This window comes from Balearica regulorum, chromosome 5 (assembly GCF_011004875.1).
Source record: "Balearica regulorum gibbericeps isolate bBalReg1 chromosome 5, bBalReg1.pri, whole genome shotgun sequence".
NCBI lineage: Eukaryota > Metazoa > Chordata > Aves > Gruiformes > Gruidae > Balearica > Balearica regulorum.
Window position 1 is genome coordinate 21,245,332 of NC_046188.1, and position 22,017 is coordinate 21,267,348.

Consider the following 22,017-nt stretch of genomic DNA (forward strand, 5'->3'; position numbering starts at 1 on the left):
GCATGCATATGTGTAAGCAGCCGAGTTCTATTTGTTTATTCACACATTCATTTTCCCACCTGACAGCCAACCAGATGAAAAAGGTACCAACAATAATATCCAAAATATCTGCACGTACAACATGACTCAAGCCAATGGATGTACACAAGAAACAGGATTGCACCCTCCATACATGTTAAAAAGGCTTGTCATATAGTTACAAAATCTCTGGTTTTGCTAATGAATAAGTGTAACTTAACTACCCACTACAAATTTCTACTGTTTGATGCTCTTCAGAGGTACAAAACAAGTTGATGATCCTGTTTTCATCACATTTTCAACCATGTGTTCTCATAAAAGTGCCTGTTTCTGCTTTTTAAAAAACATCTGCAAAAGGCATTCGAACCAGAATATTCGGAGTGACAAAGGGCTTTTTATGCAAATTTCTTTAATGCAAATAAAGCTTTAGTAACTTAGGAGATTTAGTCAATGTGCTTTTTATAAAGTAATTTTTGAAAGAAATATTTTGAAACAAAATTGCTGGGCACTTTAACATTACCTACTTTTATGTTGTATATATTGTTTGCTTGAGTAAGTCATGAAATAAATAATAATTCATTGGAGGAAGCCCTTCTTGCTTCACTGTATGTTAGCAGGATTTGATATATGCATCGGCAGGGAGATACAAATCATAATAGCAGCCAGTGCCAGTTTACACACTTTCTTTAACCCAATATTCTCTGAATATTTTACAAACAATGATTAAAGCTCCCAGTCTTATTGGGCTCATAACAAAGTATTACCTACCTATCATACAGACGAATAGAGTTATGTTTTATAGAAGAGTGCAGAGTCGGGTCTCTCGAGCCCCGCTGTAAATAAAGCATGCCAAGATAGCTCTGAAGAAATGTTTCAACAGTCCTACTGGGTATAGCTCCTATTGTATTAGAGGTGCAAGCCAATGGTTAATAAAGTACTTCATAAATCTGCAATCTCTTATCTGGCTGTAGAAATTATGCAAGTCCTTAAAAGTACATGGAATGTGGTTGTGCTGAATGAAAGTAAAGGGACACGGTCAACCTGATATCTAACCAATTACTAAATATGAGCTAAAAGTGGTTCTACAGACATTTACAAGAGCCTGGCTGCTTCCTAGTACTTGCAGGGGGATTATTTGTAGGTAAATCAGATATTTCTGGCTGATTTCTGGCAGGACATAATCCCAATATTTTCTGCTCTGACCACGTTTAGGTTCAAAGATCTTAGATACAGAAACTTTCCTTCCCTACAGAGAACAGCCATTCCATCTGGACTTATACAAGCTTAAAAAGAGTAAAAAGATTCCTTGTGTGGTTCTCCCAAGCTGCATGCACACACAAAGAACTGATACTATCTGGCTGCAGGTAAATATTTTACTTGGAGGAATAGGGAAAGTGGGGAAAAAAAAAAAAAAAAAAAAAGAAAAAGAAAAAAAAGGTGTTTAAAAATGTTTTGTGTTCTGTTCACCTACCAGAAAAAATCTGCAGGACTGGTCCCCTGACAATGCAAATAGCAGATTATGCTTTAGCAGTGTTGTGCATATACAGACACATTGCACCTGTCTGAATGTGGAAGCTGAGCTCCTGCTGTGGGTGAAAACTTCCAAATAATTTATACTTTTTTGGGTGGTATTGTGAGGAAAGTAAAAGACTCTAAGAATCTTTCCTTGAAGTAACATTAAGGTTATAAAGAAAATAATTACCTATCACTGTTATTTTATTGTTCAGGTGGTAGCGACACAGAGAAAATGTAATTCTCACTGAGGTCTGCAATATGTTGGATCTCCTCTGGCAACTTCAGTTAAAATCTTTAAAATCTTTGTCCCATGTATCTACTGGAAAATTTGTAACAAAAATCATTATTTGGTAAAACAGTCCTAGAGGTTAAAATGAGATTAAGACATTTGGGATACTAAATCTTAGAGATTGTTTTTATTTTTCAGGTATCAGGTACAAATTCAGAAGAAAATTTGAGACATGCTGAAATACAAAGACAAAACACATTTTTCTTTTTGGACATATTTGCCTTTAGGCAACTGTGGGCAGAGTGACTGTGTCACATCAAGCACTCAGAGAGGCCTCCCAAGGTGTCCGGAACAGGAGAGCACAGAAAAGCCTGTCCTGACATGTGCTGTGACAAATCTCACTCTTTCCTTGGAGATGACTAAGGTGAGTAGGGGTGAAGAAGAGGAGCTACTGTTCCCTTAAAGTCTCTGCTTCATCCATAGCAGGTTTTTTTTTCTTTTTTTGTTTTCTTTTTTTTTTTTTTTTTAAATTGTGAGTTCCCTATGGATTTACATAGTCCACTCTGAGCTGTATAGATAGTGATGCTGACTTGGGCTGTTTACAGAGTTAGGTACACAGTGAAACTTGTCTTCAGTCCTACCCTGGAGAACCAGAAGGTGTGCTGCTTTGCAGAGATGTTCTTTAGATAAAGGTCAGCTAAAATCCTACTAGAAACCTTAGGGATCTTTTGAAGTAGTTCCTTAAGACAGCAAGCTGTATACTGGACATGGGATTCTTTGTGAAACTTTCACTGCTTTCCATAAAAGTCAGGGTTTCAGTGAGGTGAACTTTCAGCTGCACCAAAGCAGACCTCTCTAAGTGGTTCTTCTACCTCCAGAGGTGCCTTGAGCCAGTAACTCCTTAATGGCACCTGATGGGGGTGGGTAAGGGGGAAGCTATTAGGCTCAAGTACAAGCTTATTTGAGGGTTTAAAAAAGCAGAGGGTCTGAATAAAAGTAAAACTAAAGCTCTCATCACCAGCACAAGAGCAGGAGTATAACAGAATAATATAACAATTCTGTGTGCAATATGCAGAAATAATTGAGCATCAGCAGCAGAATGCTGCCACTAATGCATAAAGGTCCACCTCATGCTGTTCCTGGACTTCTGGCTGCAGAGTGTCTCAGGTGGCAACGCATCTCTGCACATCCTCCTGTAATGTAGGAATCCTAGTAATGCATCCTAATGGAGCATCCTAATATTTCTCACTTGGACTTAAATGTGAGCATCTTGCTTTGTATTTATGTGAGCCTTATTTCCAGGCTCCAGTACAGCTGCAAAGCTCTTCAGAGCCAGGGATAACAACTCAATGTGACATTTAAGCAAACTCTGTACCACGCTTGCTTGTACCCTGAGTGGCCAGAGACCAGCCTTTATGCCATTTGTACATTCTGAGTCACTTTTGTCTGCCTTTGAAACCAGTGTCCATAAAATGAAAGATTAATGAGATCATCTGGAGCCATCCCTCACACAAATAACATTCATCCCCTCATCACTCTGCCTCTACAGAAATGACATTTAGTCTGCTTCACACAATGCTGTCTGATATTACAGATCGTGCAGGGTCGCTTCCCCCAGCCTCCCTATCCTAAAACTCATGTGCCTGCTCCAAACTGAGTGAGATTCAGAATCAGCAGGGATTTCTGAAAATTCATGGCCCTGCATAAAGCTCTCTGCCTAAATGGTGAAAAGTCAGAAACAATCATTGTGCCAATCCCCAGCTCTTAGTTCCAAAAGAGTTAATTTCTGCTTTCTCGGTAACCTATTAAAATCTATTAAAACAGTCTTCCACAAGTCACAACAAAAGAATTACTCTAAGCAAATTAAGTTGCCAAAATTATTTTCTGAATTTTTAACTCCTTTTCTTCTTCTTCTTTTTTTTTTTTCCTGAGAAATTATGCCAAATATAGTTACTATATTGGGCATAAAAGGAAGTTTTGCAGAAGAAAGAGAGAGACAGATGGCGGGGAGGAAGGAAGGAAGGAAGGAAGGAAGGAAGGAAGGAAGGAAGGAAGGAAGGAAGGAAGGAAGGAAGGAAGGAAGGAAGGAAGGAAGGAAGGAAGGAAGGAAGGAAGGAAGGAAGGAAGGAAGGAAGGAAAAATGATGGACAGAAAGAGAAAAAGAGAGAACGAGGAAGGAAGGGAGAGAACAGAAATTGTCTAACTTGCATCTGCATGCAAAGTGCCTTCTGTAAAGTACAGGAAACTGGGTCCTACATACCCAGCAAACTCATGTATTAAGTGATTTATGTTAAAGAAGAGGTTTCATCCAGCTATATATTCTCATAGACTGTTTATTTTGGTTATAAAGGAAACTACAAATCTGCAACTCATAACTCATATAGCTCCTTTCTCCTTAATTAACTATTTAACTAAAAAACATCTGGTAACCTGCCATATGCAATCAGCTCATTCTTCAGATTTTAGTTGCAAATTCCTTGTAGTTATGATATCCAAAAGACCCTTGTTATAGGGGGAAAGGAAATTAATCCATGTCCCATTGTTCCTTGCTGCATAAAACTAAATCCTGTGCTTCTTCCTCCCTCCTCTGGGAATTTCTGTGGTGCAAGACAGAGCATATATTAAAGCAGAGATGTTTTAATGGATCATTAGCTTTCTTACTGGAGGCTTCAGCAAAGGAAATATTCTGCTGTGGTCACTGGTGAGCACAAAATATATTAAGGAATATGACACAGATGTTTTTATATCAGAGTTATTCTGGGTATCTACAAAATCCAATGCAGAGAAGTTTAAACTGAGAAGCTAGAAAGGAACTAATTTAAGGGGGCTGGTATTTAGAGCTTTTGCCTTGGTTAAGAACAGCAGGAAGCTCAGGTTCCAGCCTTAATTCAGACCATAAATGTGACTTAGGGTACCCTCTGGTTACCAGGTGTTCTTCTATGTTAACTGTCCTCTGTTTTTTTGTGGGTGCTCTCTCTCTCTCTTTCTCCCTGTTCTTTGAAAACAGAACAAGTAAAAATGGCTTGTCCTAATGAATAACTTGCAATATTCCAAAACAGTTATCTTCATACAACAGTGAAGCTGTATCTCGTTCACCACTATCTGTACGACCCTGACCATCAGTTCTATCACATTGAGTCATTGTCATCGAAATGGCAAATTTAACAGACTAGACATGGGGATAGCTGGTGTAACTTGCCTAAAAGTATTTAGGAAGGAACAGAAATCAAAAGCATCTTGAGTCAATTTCTGGAGAACTAATTGTCAGGGATGTTCTTTACAAATGATAACTCCAGCTAAAACAAAGTAGAGGATGAAAATAATCCTGTTTTGTTGTTTCCAAGTAGAATGTTTAGCTATTTTGTATGCTGACTGCAGGAATTGAATGCTGCAGCTCTGGGCAAGTCTGCAGAGCTCTGTCTTCTTTTTTCCACACATATGTTCCTTTGTCCTGTTTGAAGGAAGAAGTTTGACATACTGAGTCAAATAAAAACCCACAGATAGCTAGTCTAGGCAAAATAGACAAATAGGAGAAGGGAGGAGTGGACACCATAAACAAACAGGAAAACAACCTAATTCTAAGAGTATTTGGATTTGAAACCTTATTTCTCTGTCTGCATGTGCATGTGACAGACAATAAAGCAAATGTAAAGAAGGGACAGTAGCAAGAAAATAAGATGCAAATTTGTAAGTCAGGAGACTGGATATTAGAGTAGAGGGAAAGTAAAGATAAACCTTTGGGTGGGGCAGTCTCATCATTAAAGACTCATTTCTCTTTCATCTCAGCTCCTGTTATAAAACCCAGTGAAATGGATCTTGGAAACCGGGAAGCCAATTCCTTAATCAGTTTGGGGAAAATGAATACTGTTACTGGTGCTCACTCTCGCTCTCCCATACTCTGTCTTGCTCACTCACTGACTGCATCTGGAATGCAAGAAAAACATTTCTCAGCTAGCATGAGATTACACTTTTTACCAGCATTCGACATTTCTATGGCCTATGATCACAGTGAAATTTTCTCCATAAAATGATATCATCTCCACATGACTAAACCAGAGCTGAAAATCAGATTCAAGAAGAAAACAAGCTAAGCATACCTGACCACAGCCTTGTATCACGAAGGGAGGTGACCTGAGACTGCCAAGCAAGGGGAGTAGATGGAAGGGGAAAAGACTCCCGACTGGAGGATAAATGACTTGGTTTATATTCTTTTAAATAGTTTGTGTGACCTCTAGTGGCCTTTGCTGCCTTCCGTGTCCCTGTGCCTTCAACTTGTGGAAGTCACCTGAACCTACCAATGCAGCAGTGTATTTACGTGTATGTTAGCTAGTAATAGGTTTCTGTTGCGGAAGCACAAGTTGGCCAGTGGTTAGGGACAGACATGTCCACATTTTTTCCCTAAATAAACACAGAAAAAAACAATAATTTTGATTTAAATAAACATAGCAACTTCCTCTTCCCCCTAAACAACATCTCCCAAGACAGGATCACAGAACAGTTGAGGCTGGCCTAGTCCAGCCCCCCGCTCAAAGCACAAGGTCACCTAGGGCAGGTTGCTCAGGTCTCCGTCCCGCTGGGTTTTGAATATCTCAAAGGATGGAGACTCCACAGCCTCTCTGGACAATCTGTTCCACTGTTCAGTCACCCTCATAGGAAAAACTTCTATTTCATTACTTAAATGCAATTAGTTGTATTTCAATTTGTGCTGATTGCTTCTTGTTCCCTCACTGGATTCCACTGACAAGACCAAATACTTTTTTTATTTTTTTTTAAGAATGTGAAGAACATACAATACACACAGTAGAGATGGATTAAAATAAAAGATTTAAAAACTCCCCCTCCACACACGTATTTTTTGAGGGTGGATTTTTTCCTCCTTTCTTTCTCTCATTCCAGCAATTTCCAGGGCCTCTGAGCTGTAGCACATTCCACACAGTCCTCACTCTGTGTTTGTTTGACTTGGCTATGTATTTGCTTCCTACAGCTCTCAGGAGCCTCCTCATCTCTGCTCCTGCTGGATGCTCCCAGCTTGCCCCTTCCCTCAGTCCCTGCTGACCCCTCACACACTCTGTGGCATCCCCCACTTCCACAGGCACCCCTGCTCTTAAAAAGGCATAAGCTCCCCCTCCACCTCCAAAAGGGATCCAGAATTTTGCAGCAAGAAGTCAAACAGGTGATCTTCTTCCCTGCTGTTCAGTCACTTTTTTTAATGGAACAAAATATAAATAATGAACTGCAGGAAAAGAACAAATAACGTGTTTGCTGACTGTTAGGTATAGTTAGTAAACGTTGCTGCTAGCTTTCCAGTATGTTGGTGTGCTTAGATCAAGCTGGGAATTTTTCCAAAACTCCCAGTGAAAAAGCTGTATTAATCCAAATCAGAACATTTTCTTTTACAGGGTTAGTATTGCATTACGCTGTGAGCAGCAGATGGTAGGAATATAGTTGTATAGTGAGGTATACACAGATAGATGATATAATGAAGGTATACCCTTCATTACTTTTTCTAGAATAATTTTATGCTATAATTTAAATGTTAATAGATTTAGCTTTGTAGCTCTTTGCATGTCACTGTCTTGTCCCTGTTTTACAGACAAAGAATCCAGTCAAAGGCAATAATGAAGATCATTATACATTATCACATCACTACATTATCATACACACTAACGCTAGATTTTATACCACAGTAACAGTTTGAGTGACTTGGCTAAACCAACACAGGAAATATGTAAAAGAAACAGGATGACAGTCCAGCATTACTTATTTATTTATTTATTTATTTATTTTACATTTTATGTTGGTTTTAACCGCAAGATCTGCCTCTGCTAATGAAAAAAATGGAAGATTTAATTCTCCAATGTACATCACTATGTCACCAAGCTTGATTGACTTTAAATAATGAGGAAGATGGTGAGAGTAGGACCACATTAAACAGAAAAACTTAGGTGAATTTGGTTTTCCTGTATGTATGACCAGGAGCATTTCCTGTACCCAACAGCATATCTGAAAACAGGAAGTCTTTTGCAATCACAGAAAAGTTTCATTAAAACAATCAAAGAAATGGAAAAAAAACAACCCAACATTCACCCTAATCATCAAAATATATTTCAAGCCACCAGCCATTGAGCTAGCCTGGACATTTTTCAACCTCAAGGGATATTATTTTTGACCCTTTTGGCCTTTTGATTTAATAATTTTACAGTGTGATTGAATTCTAATATTCAGGTGCCTGGGAAGAGATGACTGGTGCTGAGCTGGTATTGCTCAGAGGGAGCAGATGGGATACATTGTCTCTGAGAAGAAGCAGCTGATATTTCTTGTTAGTTATGTTTGTACTGTGTTGCAATTAAATAAACATAGTAAATATACACACCTAGATTTTTGTTTTCTGGGGTTTTTGTTGCTGTTTGTTTGATTTTTTTTTTTTTTTCCTAAAGAAAAAGCTGATTCCTCACCTGTTTGTGAGAGATAAGCTATAATATACTGTTAACATACAGTTTTTATCTCTGCTTAGTAATAAAGATGGTTTATAAATGATATCTCTGCCATAAGGTAAGCAAAGATAATAGACCTGATTTGTACACAACATATGGGCCCTCGTATCCAATTTATTTCCTTTTTTATTTCTTGGATTTGCCTAAGGCCTGTATTCTGTTTGTTTTGGGTTTAATCCAAAAACCAAATCTTAAAGACATCTCTTCAAATTGTGCGTTGTCCCTGTTATTAACAATGTGTAATTCAGATATCTGCTAAACTGTCCCCCAATATAATCTTAAAGATAAAACTAACACAGCCAATTATTATATTAATCCTACATTGGGGAACTTTAGCATCTGCATTTAATAGAAATGTGTTATTAATGAAAATACGCAGTTTAAAAACAGGTTTAATCACTTATCTAGAGGAGAACATTTTTCGTTGCTATATAAGCATTAAGCATGCATTTTGGATCATGCTGGGTTTTGTTTGTTGTTTGTTTGTTTGTTTGTGTTAATGGAATTCTTTGAGACAGAAGAATAAAGTTAAATTAGTATAGTTCAAAGAAAGCTACAAAATAGCTTAGTGAGTTTACTTTCTGCCTAATGGCTGTGAGACTTGCCAACATCCAAACCTGTGGTTCCAAAACCTTCACCAAGCTGTTTCTAGCCCTGGAAGAACCAAAAGTCTCTCTCAGGAAGGGGTTTGACTGCTGTGGTTTTGGAAGTTAGAACACAACCTCCTATGAGTCAGCTGTATTTTAAAGAAAAGAATTAAACCTTCCTTAGTTTCTGTATCAAAGAACTTTGGCACATGGATCAGCATTTGCAGATGGATTCAGATCTGTGTCAGATTTACTTTGTCTCAGTACCAACATGATCAGAAAAACTCCGTAATAACTCTTATGTGCTACTGCATCCATAACTACCACAACGGTTTAAGCTGCTGCAGTCACGGCTCACATCCCTGTCTGATATTATACTGGAAGTTCAAAGTGAATGATGGTAACACATGATGTGTCCCTTGGAATCCAATTTCAGACTATAGGAGAAGGAGTTATCTTAAACTGTTTTCAAGATTATTCTGATTAAATTAGCTTTGCCTTTGAAATGGACAAAATAAATTCATACAATCTAAAAGAGCAGCTCAGTTCCATAAAAAATAACTGATTTTTTTTTTTTTTAATGAAATCTTAGTTTCACTGAAATCCATTAGGACTTAAGACAAAATTTCTTTGCATGAAGTTCTTGTTGATTTCCAAGAGATGAGGATTCCACCCCAACTTTTTACAGTGTCACATTTTACCAGACAAATAAAACTTAGATTGTCTTCCCTTTTCTTCAGTGCAAAATAAGCCAACCACCTGCTTTCACACTTCCTATTTGGAACTGCTCCAGAAACTGAAGCCTGAATGCAGACTGTGATTTATAGTTCTTGCCACAAATAAGAACAACACATCCCCAAAACTATGCTTCCCCCCCATCAGATCAGTAGAGCTTGAGTAACAACCCCATCTACCAGGCCTGTAGAAAAATCAGAAAGGCCTTACCTCTTATATATGGGGATCTGTTTTAATACTTTGACTAAGGGGCAGATTTTACCCTTCTGTTTTTTAGGTGCCAGGTAACTAAATGAAATAAGAGCCAGAGTTTGGTTCTGAAGGAAAAAAAAAATAAAAATTACTTTTAAATTTTCATTGGTCCTACTTCCAGAAAGCAGTGACTGAACAAGAGAGCATCATCTCACATATCCAATGCTAATGAGTCTTATGAAGAAGCCGTGTTCCATTAACTCATTAGAAGATTTAAAAAGGTGCACAGGGTGCCCACATCCCATCTAGTCTCTGCTTCCACAGACAACAGTGCCACTGCAGTATACATTTTCTGCAGATAGCTCATAGAAGAGGGCAATGAAGCTTTGCTAATGGTGCAGTTGGTAATATTATCTGATTCTATGAGGCTGAAGTTCCCCCAGATGTTAAGAGGCAGTGTCCTGGTTTGGTTCTCAATATTCAGATGAGACCTAAAACTAAAGTCTTGTACACTTACAATCATTTAAAATGTCATGACACTAAGGTATCTGTGAAAGGACACTAATGTAAAAAACCTTAATGACAATTCCTCTTGTTGTTAGATATATGTTGTGGGATCTGTAAATCTTATTAAACTGATTCCATTCCTCACATCTTGAAACTACAAAGTGGAAAAGTAGATTTTGAGCATAGTGGAACAAACGATTTAATTTCAGTTAATTTGAATAGTGTCAGCAAACAAATCAGATTTGTAAGCACTTGGGGAAAACATGATGATGAATATTGGCCAACTTTGACTGTCAAGCACAAACTGTAACAAGGCAATCTAATTTCCATCTATGATGTTATAACAGTTGATACAGATGGAGAAGTAGTAGAAGTCATACAGGTTTTTTTTTCTGTGAAGCTTTTGTCTCCCATGGCATTTTCATCAACAAATTAGGGAAGTCTAACAGAACTACGCCAGGGGACATGCAAAACCGGTTCCACACTCAGAGTTATCAACAACTCACAGAGCACAACGGATGAAGTTGCAGAATGGGAACTTGCATGCATGTAGTCATGTTTCATATTCATATTCATAACACACAGACAAGAAGATAATTTAGAAGATTCAGAACATGTGAGTTCAGAAGCCTCTTACAGACCATAGAACTTTTTTGAACTGAGCATCAAATTCATTTTTTAGAATAAACAGATAAAATGAACATTAATAAATAGCTAACCCATGCAATATTAACTTATGAGTTCTACAGGCACTCAGAAATGAAATTTCTGAAATGTAGTAACAAATGTAATAATTTTAAAATGTGTTTCACAGAAATGAATATAGTTTTAAAAGGTTCTATTAGGGACTGACACAGCTAAGGACCAACAAGTCTGACTTCCATGCTGGAAGTCAAAGTATAAAAAAAAAATAAAACAAATATATATGGGAAGGTCAGTATAATTTCTGAAAATGAAGGTTTAGGTCTCAGAGAGCTACCAGAGGTCTTTCAATGACCACTTAACACATGGATAAAGCATGAGGAGAGGATGCTATCACAAGCTGAACAGGAATCAACAGTGTAATGCTGTGTTGTGAAAAGAAAAATGCCAAACTGGAGCAACAGCTGTAAGAGTGATATAATTCTGATTTCCTTAGCACTGGTAGCATCTCAATATTATATGTAGTTTTGTTATGATGCCCTTGAAGACAACAAAGTACTTGGACAGAGTCATCAGGAAAGAAAATAAATGAAAGAAAAGATCTTAAAAGCACGAACAGCAAGAAATAACTGAAGGATCTGACCTTGCTTAGTCAAGACAGACACAGCAGAGGTTAGAAAAACTAGTAGTTCTTCAAATGAAAAAGGTCATGTAGAAACAAATAATAAATGCTATTTCATTCTCACTGTCCAGGGCTAGTAGGATAAGTAATAATGGATTTAATTTTCAGCAGGGGTTTAGATAAGGTGTTGGAAAACTTTAACTAAACTCCAGAGGCAATTCCCTGGGACATAGTATTTATCACTAAATACAAAGCATTGAACAGACAACTATCTGGAATGTGATGAGGTAGAAGAGAGGGAAGGATTAGAGGGCTTAGAACATCCTTCCCAGACTAATTTTCTATGATTCAATAATTATATCCACATGTTTCAAGTTCTGTTTCAGGAATTTTAATCTAAGTGCCGAATCTCAGTAGTTATAGAATAGTTCAGTTATGACTTTAATTATAACATTTCCAACAAAATAGCTTTGCTTGTTTTGTCATTGGAAAGCACCGACCCAATGCTTGTCAGGAATTACTACAGTATTCCTCAAAGACTAGTTTGGGCAACATTTTTCCTAGGCCATTATCATTCCAAAGTTCTGATTAATGTCATGCCTGGTCCCAGTTAAGAGCTGGTAATGAATGGCAGACATTTTTTCCATCTATAACCTTGAATTAAGTATGTTTTTCAGTTTACAGGTTGGTATCAAATTTAAGGCTTTGTATGTGGAGACATTTTACATAGGAATGTACACATTCAGTAATCAAATGGGGAAGAGAGTGGCTTACTGCTACAAAAACTCATGAGTTGCTAATAGGCAATTTGAGAACAGGTGACTTTGCATTTCCAAAGAATAATAAAAAAAACCCCAGTCTATAATTTAGTAAGAAGAATGTCAAACCCAACTCTAGATCATTACAGGTGAACAAGCTTTGGGAAGAGAAAATTATTTGGGAAGGAAATGACAGGCTTGAAGGGTTCCTAGGAAAAGATTTATACTAACAAAACCAAAACAAACAAGCAAAGCTCAATGTGACTTTGAAAGAATATTTGATTGTCCAGGAAGAAGCCCTCAGAAAGTAGTTATGCAGTAAGATGGAGATCCATCTTGAATGAGAGAGTTTCCAGCAGAATACTGGCAATAGGCAGAAAAATCTGATGTTAGTATAATTCAATAAAGTAGTGTCCTTTTGTTACCTTTCCTTTACAAGCACCTATAACATTGTTGTATATTTAAAGGTTTAAATACTTTTTATTTGTATTTCACCATAATCTGGTTCAGACTGTGGCCATTAAAATACATATGGTAACAGCAAGCTATTCTACATCAATAGATGTGGTGATCCTAAAAACTGGGTTCTTAGCAAGTTCTCAGCTTCCCTAAATATTGATGCAAGAAATTCAAAAGGGAAAAAATTCCATTCTTCCATTTCAGCTGCATGGATAAGAGACTATATCAGGAGATTAAGAGAAAAAGAAATATTTTTCAGTAGTTACTGTGTGGCACTGTAGCAAGCAGGACAACTGATGCCTGAAGGTCCCAAAGGAATTGTTCAAGAGTGCTTTAGCCAAGGTAGTTTGTGTTCATACTGCCCAGCCAGTTGAATCTCAGTCTATTAAACAAGCAAGAATAAGTGTTTTGAAGGTACTGTCAAGGTGAGGGGCTCAGTTTAATGAATAGGTAAAAGAAAAAGAGTGAGGTTCAACCAGTACATTTCTGCTGGAGATTAAAAGATAAGATAGCATAGGGAATTTGCAGAATAGGAAACACTTTACCTGACTAAGGACTGCTTTACCCAGGAGAACGGTCACAGACAGAGCTGTAACTGCACACAGAGAAACAACTAGTTGCTTTTGATGGCAGTTTAGCAAGGTGTAATGTGTCTGCTGAAAACGTCGATGGAGTGTAGAATATAGGACTGTGCCAGTATAGACAGCTTTATAGCCCTGGAATACATCATGAAGAATGGGGAGTGTTATTAAGAAGTACACTTGGAGGAACTGGATAAGGAAGAGCAGGGATTCATCCTTGAGTGGGAAGGTGTAGGGAGCCTTTACCTGGTGGGAGTTATTGCTTACTTGCAGGCATGCTGCCTGAAATGGTATCATCTTCCATGATATACGTAGAATGGCTAAAACCAGAGTTGCAGATGACGGAGCTGCCGCTCTCAGCAAGCCAGAGGTAGCTAAGGACTAGGATCCACTCACTGACACAAATACTGGGAAGTCAGAGGAACTTATGGGGTGAGGATCAGCCCTGCTGAATGAGACTACCTGCACCACAAGAAGGTTTCATGTGACAGAAAAGAAACTGGTTTTATGTAGAAGACCTTGTCTCTATATGACATTGCAGGTCTAAAATAAAAAAGAAATTCCTCATGGAAATTTGTGTCTATGCAGAGAGGTACCTCAAAGATGAGAGGAATCGTGAGAGAGACCTGTAGACTATTGGACACACACTATACTTTTACAGCTACCACATTACTGTTCTCATTTAAGGTCAAGAATGTTTCTGAGGTGCTCAAGAAATTCTTCTTCTTCATCCTAGCAGGCAGGGTGAAGTAAAGACAGCTGTAGCTTCTGTGATCAGCCTTTTTGAATGATCTATATGGTCATTATGAGTGCACTTATGGATCAGGCTAGATGGAGAAAAACACCTTGCCTCTAATCCCTGCAAGAAATTCTTCTACCTTAAAGCAAGTACTTTATCCTTTCAGGTAAGAAATGAAAAGACAATTTTTATGATCTTAATTTTTAAAGAATTATAAAATGATGATACTTGCCTCCTATTATCCAGAAATAAATTGTTTAATGGACTTTTTCATCAAAATTTTCATCAGGCTAAACTGAAAATATATGCAACCAAAAAGATTGCAATGGCAGCATAGTATTACTTCATTTACTTTCTGGTTACTACAAGGTACTTCCGGAATCTGTGTGGTTCATCAGTTTAGACACCCATACAGAAAGAGAAAAAAACAGAAATCTTCAGATCTCTATGGATATTTTTTGTAAAGCAGCACTAGGTTGAAGGAGGAACTTCATATATTCAGAGTGTTATGTGGTTTAAAATCCACATTATGTTTGATGCAACAAAATATGATCAAAGGCCAAAGGACCTGGAAGAAGTGGTACAACTGGAATAGTTGCAAGAATTCTTTTGAAGTAGAGGACTCGGTGTTACCCTAACATGCAAAATTCTTGGGAGAGAAGCCTTTAAGGGAATGAACAGTTTAATGAATCTACTTACAATGTCAGGAAATGACACAGTCAGGCTCTACCACAAACTGTACAAATTAATAGTTTGAAAGCCTGTTACAGATATACAAAGGTTATAAACATGGTTTATAGGAAAGAGAAGGGATCCCAAACCCCTCTTCTGTCTGATATACTCACCAACAATGAAAGGAAACCCATTCAAGAACATAAGTCTGCTCTGGGAGTTAGCTCCTTCTACAAGGCAGAACCACACTTCACAAAATCAATAGAAAAATGTTTTTGATAAAATAGCAGGCTTTGATGAAGATCCTATCAGACAAGGTTGCAGCCAGGAATATGAGGTCAGGGAGGTTTGAGCATTGTAATTAAGGACTAAGGCAAAATTAAGTAGGCCCTGAGACACAGTAAGGACATTTTGAAAATGCATTTTCCATATGACTTTACAAAGGCTTGGCACAATGACAATATGTCATTTATTTCCTTTTTTTCACGGTAAATAATTTACTAGAAACTTAGAACTGATGCAGTCATCTCAACCAAAGTTCCATTGGGTTTGATCAGTTCATATTGCCAGATTCTGCTCAAACTGTTCACATCTGTATTCACCATAGACAATTTGGGAGATCAAAATAGTGTCTCCCGGACTGTTCAGTGCAGAATTTTCATTTCAGAAACCAACTAAACAAGAGATGTCAGGACTCCATTATTTTTGCCCATCATGATCTTGGTGGCAATCATTTACAGAAGCAGCTGCAAAGAATACATAAAGCAGGTTGGATTTGTCTGAAAAAAAACCCCCAGATCCTAATTATTAGGATAACATCTAATGCATTCACAGTTAATTACCTGGGCCACCAGCTTGAGGATGGAATACCTTCCTAGTCCCTAAGTGAAAGCTACAGTGGATTGGATACCTGAAAGCCAAAAAACAATGATCAAGAAAATTCTTTGGATGGTGGAACCATGGTGAGTAGTGTGAATCTCAGAGTCATGACATAGGAACATATTCTTGTTGCCCATTTTTTATAGGAAGCTATTGTAAGAATATTTTTGGCAAAAAGAAATGTGGAATTCACCTTACATAACTGTAAAGTAGGACATTGAAGTAAAGGCAGAGTGAAAATGTGTTGCGGGTTTGATATTTAAAACCCTCCACTTTCTTAGATAATTCTGTAGATTGATGCAATATATGAAAGTTTCATCTTATCTTCATTTAAGATGCATCAAAATACTGAAATTCAATTATGTCCTTTGAGACCAGAATTTACTTTTTTCTCCACATTTCTAGGCTTTTCTTCAGTGGAATAATTTCTGATTAACAATGAAATCAGTATTGTATCTTCTGTTGGAAATTATTTGTTTTGATAACACTTTTGATACTATCACCAGTGGTATGACTGACAGTTCTGGTGTTTTGTCATGCTTTAAATTAGAATTGAGCAAAAATATGTAATTTACATATTTTTTTCTACATTTTAAATTATCTGTGCAAAAAGGTTTGAAAATCTATCTGATTGCCAAATATTCCTAACAAAGGCAAAACAAGGATTTGGCAAAATGTATATTTTTTAAAAAAAATCATTATTTTTTACTTAATTTGGATATTTGATGGCTTGATTCATATCCTTTGTAATCCTTGGTTGGTAATATTTCACTGAATCAGCTCATTCTATCCCATATCAAGACACTCCAACCCCCCTGATGCAGTAGGGTCATATCTGCAATTTTGTTCCTTAGAAGATATGTGACGTTTAAAAAAATCATTTAACATAATTCTTTTTTGTGTGTGTTTCTCTAGAAGTGCTGATATTAGTTTGAAGTTTAAATAAATTAAAAATTGAAAACATAAACATATTCTGAAGTACAAAAAGTGGCCTTGAATTTAAGGCTGTATTACACAATATAGTATAATAAAAAGGCTTTCAGCAAAGACTGAAATCAAACCTTCTGTTAAGAGGCCCCTTAAAGTATGGGTTAATTAAAACCTACCTTTAAATCTGACTATTTGGGATACATCTGTTTTGCTTAACTTATGCCAAAGTATAAGCTATAATGTTTCTTCACAAAGACATCTTTTTAAATGCAATGAGTCTTTCATAAATACTGTCCATTTCTTAATGTTTTAATGGGAGAACAAGGTGATGCATTGGATGAATTACATCCTCTGATACTATTTCCTTCTTTTATTTTTCTTATCCTTTCTGGTTTTAAAATTTTCAGACTTCATCCCTAAGTGAGGCTTATGCAATCAATCATCCTGCTGTTCTAATACGTGGCAGTGTTGTTAACACAACTCTAAATGCAACTTGTTTGATTTTCTTGCTTTTTTATCATAGCAATACCCTGTTGTTCCTTATTCTGCTTGGTCTAATATAATTCCTTAGATGATTTTCTTGCAGCATCACTTCACTATTTTTTGATAGCTTTATTTAGAAAACAAACATTTTGTGTCCTGTGTCTGCCTGTCAGATTGTCAGTCATATCTGTTTGGGTCGTTTTGTTGGTTTTCTTGTTTGTTTGTTTGTGGGTTTTTTGGGGGGTAGCTTGTTTGTTTGTTTGTTTGTTAGTTAATTTGTTGGTTATTTTTAAGCAAGTAGGAGAATAAATGGTCTCAGAGATAACCAGATGCTCCAAAATGTGTGAAAACTGGTGACTGGGTAGATTGTAAAGAAAGACACTGGAAATGCCCATTCTCAGGGAAAGCTAGATAGAGCACAACCAGCTGGGTAAATCAGAGCTCTGCACTGGCTTACCATTACATCACTGCATCACTACTCTTTCTCAATCACCCTCAGCATCTTTAGCCTGTTACCCAGCTAGTTCCATGTTTACATGACAGTAGGTAATGAGGAAGGAGCTCTGTTGTGCAGGCACAACATAGATATCACGCTACAGGTGGGCCCTGAACTAAAAGAAGGGACACAGTGGAAATGGACATGAAAAAGGAGGGGAGAGAAGAATGGAGAAGGATATGGGACATATGAAATAAATTCATAGCAGGTCAGCTTCATTACTTGCTCGTGCAACAATTTTATTATGGAGGGAGAACCTGGCTGGGAATTTGTACTTTTCAGCAGCTTGCAGTACATTTTGGGGACGAATTCAGTGATATGTTCACTTACATATTCTATAGCATTAGAGTTAATTAAAAGAAGCAACAAAGAACAAGGAGGAAAGAACAGAAGTATGAAGAGAAAGAGATACAGACTTGTAACTCTGCTCTGTATTTGAAATGCCACATCTTCTACATATAAGCTATGTGAACACTAAGCAGAAAGGAAATTATGGAAGTACCAAAAGGAAAAGGTTGCTAATAAATAGACTTTTTCTTTGAGAAAAGCAAAACAGTTAAAACAGCTAACATTTAGATGCAGTAACATGGCTGAGAAATACTTAAGACTAAGCAAAACTTTAGAAAATAAACCATAAAAAATCCTTGCCAGATAAATTGACAAAATGATCTAATGCTGGTTTATAGTCATATTTGGATGGATGGGAAGGGCACAGAGGTGTGACTAGAATACATTCATCCACTAGTTAAAAACAGAATTCTCCCAGCTTAAAAAATCTATTTTGGTATCATGTCTGGGCTGGAGAAACAAGTCACATTCAAGAATAAAAGCGAAAAGGCATATGGAGGACATCCAGCTGAGCAATGATCAGAGGCAAAGCAGCAGGTTCAGGAGTTTCTTTTCGCTATATTAAAAGTCTGTTTTGAAAACAACTTCAAATTGTTTCATTTGATCATTGCAGGAATGAAAGCAACACTGGTAGGCTTTGCCATCAAATTGTATTGGCATTTTTTTGCTTTAACTTTTTTTTTGAAATTCAACATATGGAATTTTAGGGCTGAAGTACAAACATACCTTCAGTTATGTTAGCTGTTTCAAAATTCAACAGAAAATAGTTATTATGAAGGTTTATTCATTTCAGCACTATCTATTCAGTGATGTTTTATTTAACAGCAGAAAGTCTGTGAACAATAAGTAGTAGTAATGAAATAATAATACAGAAAATGCTTTCTTTTGAGATTATGGGTTTTCCTCCTTTAAGAGAGCAAGTTTTTCATTGTTGTAAAGGCTAGCTGACCTTTTTAACCACCTGACAATCCTTAATTAGATGAAAACAAAGCCCGTTATCCCACTATAAATTTACAAATACATCAAGTAGGCACACTTGATACTGTAAGAGAGACAAGGTATAATTAGATGTCCACCAAAACAGAAAGAGATAAGGGAAAGATTGCCTTTCAAACAGAAGAAAAGAAGAAATCTTGTCATTGAGGATGTCCTTGATTTAAGTAACAGGAACCAGGCTGTATCATTTTAGGAAACCTACTAAGGATTCTATTTAAGTAATAAAAATATGGAAGGTGCCCTATACAACAGAGATGCACTAAAGCATCCCATTTTAATATGATATAACTTCTTTAATATCTATTTAATATTGCCTTTTACCTTCAGCTGGATTTCAGATCCTTGTGCCTTTACATGAGTGAGGAATTGGCATATAAAATACAAACACATGAAACTATGCTTCTTAGAGAAGTATTGAGTGATACGGAATATCTACCCTCTTAAGAATAAGCAATGATGCACTAATTTCTTCACTTAGAGGGCAATATCTCAAAACAAGACTTAATTAATCAATTACTTTAATTGATGGTAAAGTTAAAGATTCAGAATCTGTTTGAAAAACAATAAGCCAGAGCATGAGAATAAGACTTTAGGAAAATCTTATGAGAAATGTAATCTCATTAGAGAAGCCAGCCATCACACTGAGAAGGATAGTGTCTTCTAAAATGGAATTGACAGCTTGTAAAGATTTCTCAGAAACAGATTTTCCGTATCTAAGTTAAGGTTGCTGACTCACTGCAGAAACTATTACCTGCTTTGGCATGGGTTTCCACAGTACATTCTCTTTCAGAAGGCTTTATTTAGACTAAATCATAAACCTTAAATTGTAGAAAGGTAGTAGTAAAAATAAAAAATTTTAAAAAAATAAAATTAAACCACATTTTTAATTATATCTTTAAATACTTTAAGCCACTTCATAAGTACTCCTACAACTAAGATAATGCTTTTTATTCTTAAATAGATTATTTCCTATAATAGTCCAGATACTAGTCTCTAAACTAGATTAGAGAGGTTGTACAGGGACTCTCTTACAGCATTTTAACACACGTACTATCTATCCTACCCGTAGCTCAGTAGCACAATGTTTCCATCGCTAGCAATAGACCACAGGATTTGTACTGAGTTTATAAGGCCTCAGGACTATGGCTTATCAGACTTTGTCTGACCTTGTCGTGATCTGCCTGGAACTTTGCTTTGACCTGGTTTAGCTGTAAGAGTATTGTTCTCTAATAACCAGATGACCATGTTTAATATAGCTTGTCTTCTTATGGTATAACCATAGTTTGTTATATAGTTGTGATGAGTAGTTGTCCTGTATGGAATGAGATATTTGTGACTCTAACGTAATGAAGCAATGTAGAGAAATGCAGACCCAGTATGACAGCAGAGGCCTGGAGAAGAGGAGGCACAGGCTGCAGTACAGAGGAATACAGGCATGGGATGATAAGAGATGGGGCACAGGCTGGCATTGAAAAGCCTGTGGCTATAAAAAACTCATCAGTGGTTAGTTAAAGAAGTGCAGACCTGGACAAAATTCATTTTAAGAGTACCACAAGTGCATCATTGTGGTAAGTTTGGATGTGATGTGGACTTGCAGACCAATGAAGAAAAAGCAAGGTGTAAAAGAGAATTAACAAACATATAAAAATGACCCCAGCAGATCCAAAAGTGAAGAAGAAACCAACGATGTCAACATCATAGTCTTCCCAGGGAAGCAGTTGTGCTGCTGGTACTGGTTTAGTTTGTTTGGGGTTTTTTGTATGGTGGTATCTTTTTCTTTATATTCCTTATTCTCTTCTTTTTCTGTTATAGCTAGATGTTGACTAAATCTCTAATTAGACTGTTAAGATTTCAATTATACTAATAATGAACTACTGACTTTACGTATAATTGTTGTTTCCTTTTTTACCCAAAATGTTTTTAAGTAGAAGTGTGGATATGGTGATGATATAATTCAATTGTAGTTTGTATATCTTTATTGAAATCCTGTGGAGTCCATATATTAGATCAAAGAAATCTTTTTGCTAAAATGGTAAACCAGATTCTTATCTCCTACTAAGATGCCTCTAGGTGAATCTACTGTTTTGCAGCAGAGGTCATATAGCTGCATACGGTGAAATAATAAAAATGCCTAGATTTTACACAGTGCTTATCCCAAGTAGGTCAGTAAGGGATGTATCATTTGTCCCATTATAAGCAAGACTCAGCAGGCATACAGACTTAGGATCATTAGCATTTTGGTGTCAGAATTTCTGTTTTCTATGCACTAGACGACACTGAAGGTTAGAACTGTATATGTGGATCTACAGAAGAAATCATAACTGACCTAGATGGCCTTCTACATAAATTATTCTAATCTGACAGCAGTTTTAGCATGTTTTTGGCTAAAGATATGCTTCAGGATTCAGTCCAGAACTTGTTGAAGCGGTTAGAATAATTCCCTCTGAAGAAGTCTGTAATGCAATCCACACACCATTTCAACGCTTTTAAACTCCCATGCAATCCACATTTTGTTAATATCTTCTAATAAAGAGATGCACTCAAGTATTCTGAATGGATGTGGATCTCCTACTAAAAATATGAATGTAAATTATTGTATAATATATAAAAGCTGGAGCCATTAGCATTAACTCTGAATTTCCCATAAGTTCCAAAAGCTTTGGCTTTTATCAGTTTAGTTTATGGTCTTAACATTTTTTTAAAGAATGTAGTGCTCGTAGTTAGTGAACAGAAACCGGAGAATATGGAGCTAAACTCACAAACCAGGTTTAAGTCCCCTCACATATGCATCAGATTGAATGTTGGAGATGTGTGGCAGCTACTGTGACACCGAGGAGAGGTGACAGACATGGTGATGGTCCATCTCGCTGTTGCAATCCTCCCCCTTCATAGCACCTGCTGAGGGCTCTGCATTAGCTGTGCAGGTGGATGTGTCTGGCAAACTGCTATTGGGTCACCATCCAGCCTGAGAAAAACCTACACACGGGAAAATACGACATATTCTCCACATGATCCGCTCCAGCAGGGGTAGTCAAGCAGGAAAAACAAAAAGAAAAAACCTGTGAGCAAATCCAAGAGAGCATTGCCAAAGACGTGTCAGGGCTGGAAGCAGGTAATACAGCAGAAGACTAGTAT

General features: G+C 37.0%; 1 long non-coding RNA gene across 1 annotated transcript; it reads left to right on the forward strand.

The window, feature by feature from the left end:
• The first annotated feature begins 1,223 nt into the window (after positions 1–1,223).
• Positions 1,224–6,408, forward strand: LOC142601907 (uncharacterized). The gene is made up of 3 exons (XR_012835480.1): positions 1,224–1,382; positions 2,050–2,186; positions 5,549–6,408. It is a non-coding gene; the product is annotated as an uncharacterized LOC142601907 (long non-coding RNA).
• The last annotated feature ends 15,609 nt before the right edge of the window (positions 6,409–22,017 follow it).